Below are 6015 nucleotides of genomic sequence, written 5' to 3'. Positions count from 1 at the left end.
ATAAGCGTTATTATAATTTATCCTGGAAGCTCTGTAAATATATACTGTCCCAATAGTCAGATTTGGTATAACTTAAAACAGTCTTTCCAGGGAAAAAATGTACAATTATATCTGGATGAGGAATTATTTGTCGATTTATATCATCTTGATACTAAATTGAAGTTATTAAGCATGTATATCTATTTTGATTTACTATATATAAATATATAAATTTGTTTCACATTATTTACTTGATATATACAATGGTGGAAATCCAAAATACATGTCCTCAATGAAGTGACCAGAATATCTAATCCATTCTAGAAACTGTCTTCAATTTTCATGAGATAACCCTTTTGTCATTGCTTTGACGTTTTTTTATTGAAGAACTTTTTTTGTAAATTTTAATTACAGGAAAGATATCTGCTCTGGCTCATGAATATGATACATGGTGACCTCCATTGTCTCTTGTTTATGTGCATTTATTTATCAAAGTTTTAATAAGAACATATTAATAGACGTAGTTAACACTTGTGGTTTCAAACTAAAAGTTATTAAAAATACAAGATTTCATCCTTATCTAAGTAATGATGCTTCCTTGGGTAAGTATTTCTTCTTGAGCATTATTTTCTTCCGGATTTTAAAGATTTTTCTTTTTTGTGAATTTGCCTCCACTCTATGCTCTGCTGTATGTGGTATACTTACACACACAAGAAACAATAAATAGTTACCCAATCCCAATATTTGTTAAATTATGTGCTGAGGTTTGAACTACTGGCCTCTTAAACAACACACACCTAACCACTTGAGCTAGAGTCAAGTGGTGCCTAATGTTATAAACTTTGTAGCCTGTTTTTGAGCCTTGCAGGTTTATTATATATCTTCTTGTTGTTTCTAGTGATTTTTGATAGACATAACTATGTATTTTCTGCATTTTCCATTGTTTTAATTTCATATTACTGATTGTGGCATTGCTCATTCTTGGTCTCCCTATACCAGGAATGAAAGTGTATGCAACTGATGAAAAGGAGTTGATAATGGAACCAACATTAAGATGGGCTAGAAATCCTAACATTATGGTTGCAGTTAAAGCGCTTTTTTTAGAGCCACAGTTCAGGTATTTGTTTGATAGTTGGTAAAGTGAAAAAAAATATCCTATTTACTATGATCAAGCAAATGTCGCTCTTGATTCAACATTTTAGAATACTAAATTACCGATTCTTCTCAATGTTCCAGGTTATTGATCTGCAAGCATTTGTTCATCCACATATTACCCTGAAGCCTTTGGTTCCAGAATTTCCTTGTTTTGAAAAAAATACTTGTTTCCCTTATGGAGAAGGTATGGATCTACATATCTTACTGATGGTATATAGGTGATCATTGGACAGAAGGGCATTTTTTTTTACTTTGTAGAGTCTTAAGAATTGTGTTATCTCTGATGATACATTAGACTAAATTTTGGGACTCAGTTGTTGAATTCTTGAAGTATAAAAATCTTCTTGGTAAATTTTCATATCAGTATTGTGATTCATATGGCCTCTTTCTATTATGAGTCTAGTTATTTCTCACTGCACCTAATTATTCGAGGAGAGGTTGGATATACAGAATCAGTTTTGAGTTCTATAATTTGACGGCACTCTCATTTATTTGTTTATTTATTTATATTATGTGGCACTCTTTTAGGTCTTGTCTTAAAAAAAAACACTTTATTTCCTTCTTTCATTATTGTCTCTAATATTTTTTGCAGCCACATGTTGACTTTGGATTAAAAGTACTTGGTGCAGATGCTATGTCCATTCCTGGCCTATATGGGTTTGTCCAAGTAGAGTACTCGTTTAAGTTTCGTTGATTGAGGCTTAGTTGAATAAACACATAAATACATGCATCCATCTTATAGGCAAACATAATTTTCTGAGAGTACATATTAATCCTAATATAGTAACTAAATGAATATTGCTTGCAGTTTTTACTTATCTTTTTTTTTATTATTCAAAGATGTTTCATTCTGTTCCTTGATACTATTTCTTTTATTATTATTTTCTGCCTTAGGAAATGATTAAAGATCAAGTTGCAAACATGTATTTATGGCCCAAATCTCTAGAAGTACAAAGTATGGATCCAACAAAGTAAGATTTGTTCCTCCTGATTATATCATAAAAATTCTATACCATAGGCCTATTGCTATAATTTGATGGTGTTGCTTAATTTTGGCAGAGCTTCGAGGAGACCTGTTGGAATTCTGAATGTAAAAGTGCTGAGGGCCTTGAAACTTAAAAGGAAAGATTTTATGGGTGGAGCAGATCCTTATGTTAAACTTAAGTTAACTAAGGACATGCTTCCTTCAAAGAAAACAACGGTGAAGCATAAAAATTTGAATCAACGAGGAATTTAACAAGGTTATCAAAGACCCCCAAACTCAAGCATTAGAGATAATGTTTTATGACTGGGAACAGGTAAACTATTTGTGAGATTTTTCTTATTTGTATTGTTTGGATATGTGAATGCCGGCATGGCCAGAAATGTAATTTGCCTTTTCAGATAACACTTGCTAGCAATACTGGTTGTGTTAACTGATGTTATGTATCTAATTCACCTCTTTATATTTTCTAATTTTATGGTTGGCAAGCACGATAAGATGGGTTTGAATATTGTTGCTTTGAAAGACCTCACACCTGATGAGTCTAAGGTTTTCACACTAGAACTACTCAAAAACATGAACGAAGATGATGCTCAGAATGATAGTTTGCCACGTTCAGTATATATTTGAAATCTACTGTGAAGTTGTTCTCTATAAATATATATAAGCTTATGCAATGGTGACAAGTTTTCTTGAATTGAATGTGGCACTACTATTGTTTTGAACTGAGTTTCATGTTATTTTGACTGACATCATGTTTTATGATAATGTAGCATGTGAAGAAGATCCGGGATCCAAGATGGGATGAAGAATTTTCATTTACACCGGATGAACCTCCTACCAATGATGAGCTTCATGTGGAAGTTGTTAGTGTTTCTTCAAGAATGGGCTTGCTGCATCCCAAGGTAAATACTCATCCATGTTTTTATGATATTGTGGTCTTAGAACTAAATATTAGAAATACAGTGTTATTCATATAGTATACATTGAGATGTCACATGTTAAATTTTTTTTTTTTTCAACCAGGAAGTTCTGGGGTATGTGGATATAAAACTAGTTGATTATTGGCTCTTTGTGCTTAGAGATTCGATTTTCATGTTTTGCTGTTTTGGATGTCGATGTGCTCGAAGTTGCGATTGATGTTTCGTTTTTGTTGTTTATTGGTGGAAGTTTGAAGCTTGATTTTCAAACTAATAACTCATTGTTTGAAAAAGCATCTCAAATTTTTCCATAAAGTTTACACATGATTTTCTCTATAGATATGCTCTTCTAAGAAAGTTTTGAAATCCATGTAGTGCAAGTGACAAGTTTTGTATACATTGTCCTGGAAAATAACTCTCTTTTCCATTACAAGGTGGAATGTCTAATGAGATGTACAATACCGTAGCCCATGTAACAGATGGAATCTATGAAGGTAAACATATGTGCTTGCTTTTCTGTAAAGTTTTTCTTCCCCGACATTGTTATCTATGCTCGCAAATGGAGGATGTAATAAAATTTGAATTGTTGGACCATTGTAGGCATTGCTATTGGAGGTGATGTGTTTCCAGGATCCACTCTTTCTGATCATGTTATGCGGTTTAACAACATTCCACAAGTACTTTATTGCTATCATTTTCTCCTTCAAAGTGCATGACTGAGCTCTCCTTTCTGTTTATGTGCTTATAGATGGATCTGTGTCCGGTACCAACTTGTATGTAGATATGCTGCATGTTTAATTAACTGATGCCCTATAAAATATTATACTTCTATTTCTGTGGGAAAATCCATTATTTAAATTGTTTAAAATAATAATTATTGTACTAATAATGATAAAATTTTGTGCTTCTTACCCTGTCGATACTGCTGTTTACTTAAATCTACGTACATATATATGATTGTCTAGTTTTATTAGTTATCTTAGAGGGAGTGATCAGCAATTATGCATCACTTGTAATATATATCTCACAAGGTGACAACTTATATATGATTTTTTCCTTTCCCTCTTCAGCACCCCAAATCCGTATCGTCCCTCTATTCTGAAATCAATGTTTCTCCTCGACACTCCATAGATAGCTCACTGAAGTTATTTTCCTGAGACACAATCACGCACTTATACCTCTCGACTTCTCCTCATCAGTCCCCGAACAGTTTAGGCTTCAGATCTTTGGATGGTAAATCTTCTACGCTTAGAGTTTCAGTTTATATATATATAAATAAATTGTTAGTTCAGTTTTCTAAAGAATCTTTATTAATATGGCTCTAAGAGAAAGAAATAAAACTAGCAGCGGCAGCAGCACTGTTTCACTATTTGGTTTGTTTAGTTGGTGCCTACGTCCATGGTCACTTGAATTAATATAATGCACCATTTAATTAAAGTTCTAAGGTCACTTGAGTATAGATAGTTGTAGTAATGTGTGTAATATAATAACTTGTTTATTATTCAAACTCAATTATTGCAAATTTGGTTATGCATCATGATATTATTGACTATTTTAGATGAATGATATGATATTTCATGACCTCATTAGTTTTTCTTTTATGTTTTATTTACCAGATTCAACAAGTGAAGTACAAAAGAAAATCTGATTTGGAAGGCTTTGGTGTGCTGACATTTGGAAGATCATGAATTCCTACCTTTACTTTTGAATATGCAACTGTTTAAGACTATTTTGTTGACTATTGTGAGAATGTTTTGTTTATGTTAGTTAGGCAGTGTTGAATATTTTAAGACTTTTGGATTATTTTTTAGATAATCTTAAATGTATTTTGACACAATTATTTGGTTATATGTGCTATGAACCTTATAATTGGTACTCAAAAATATATTTGTACAATATTAAGGGTGTCTTAAGTATATTAAATTAAGCGGGTTTGAATTAAAGCAATAAAAAATAATTATAATGTACAGGTTTATATAATAATAATTCAAGCTTATCCAAATATTAGAATAATACAAAAAATGTGTTATTGTATCTTTTACAATAACACTGGTTTATAAGCATAAAATTATGTTATGCAAACTATTTTCTATAATGCAGAAAGTGTGTTATTATAAATTATATCATAACACTACTTTATAAGTACAAAAATGTGTTATATAATCTATTTATAAATAGCATAATGAAATACTTATCTAACTATTAAAATAACACAACAAAAGTGTTATCGTAGGCTATACCATAACACATGTCTATAACTATGGAAAAGTGTAATGCAAAGTGCTCCGACCTATTATAACACTGCTTTCCTTAACACATCAAAAACTGTTATGGTATATATTTGATAATACTTTTTCGGTCTTATTGAAAGTATTTTTTCTTGTAGTGATGCGATCTGTATAACAAGTCTATGCTTCTCTAAATGCAATAAGCAAAGAACAACATGGAACCAAAACTAGTCAGCATAATACAAAAATCAGAACTAGAAAGCTGACCTAACACCACTGAGGAACCAACCTCAGTCTCAGTCTCAGACTCAAACTTTGACTGCATCGGAACGAACACTCGAGCTAGAGTCAAGCTGTCCACCCCTTTTGGCTCACTCTTCCTTTGCCTTGAGCAATCTCTCTTGAAATTCCCAACCATTCCACATAAGAAACATGCCTTTGCTCGACATTCTCCCAGATGACGCCTCTTACATGGAGGTGTCACTGCTTGAGCTTCGTGCTCTCCAGCACTCTCCTTTATAATCTCATTTCTTGTGCTCTCAACAGCAAGAGCCTTCCCTACCACCTGAGCATAGGTAGAGATTTCATGCACTGGGGCAACTCTAATGCTCTGGGCTATTCTGGAATTTAATCCCTGGATAAACCTTTCCTTCTGAGCTACATCTGTGGATACCATATCAAAAGCAAACTTGGCCAACCCATCAAATCTATTAACATACTCAGTTACTGTTACATTTCCCAGAACGAGGTT

The 6015-nt window shown here is 32.7% G+C and overlaps 1 pseudogene; it reads left to right on the top strand.

The window, feature by feature from the left end:
* The first annotated feature begins 980 nt into the window (after positions 1 to 980).
* On the top strand, positions 981 to 3817 carry LOC133806265 (synaptotagmin-1-like; annotated as a pseudogene).
* Positions 3818 to 6015: the final 2198 nt, after the last annotated feature.

This window comes from Humulus lupulus, chromosome X (assembly GCF_963169125.1).
Source record: "Humulus lupulus chromosome X, drHumLupu1.1, whole genome shotgun sequence".
NCBI classification, from domain to species: domain Eukaryota; kingdom Viridiplantae; phylum Streptophyta; class Magnoliopsida; order Rosales; family Cannabaceae; genus Humulus; species Humulus lupulus.
Note: the sequence above shows the minus strand (reverse complement) of the source record. Positions and strands in the feature narration are given on the sequence as shown.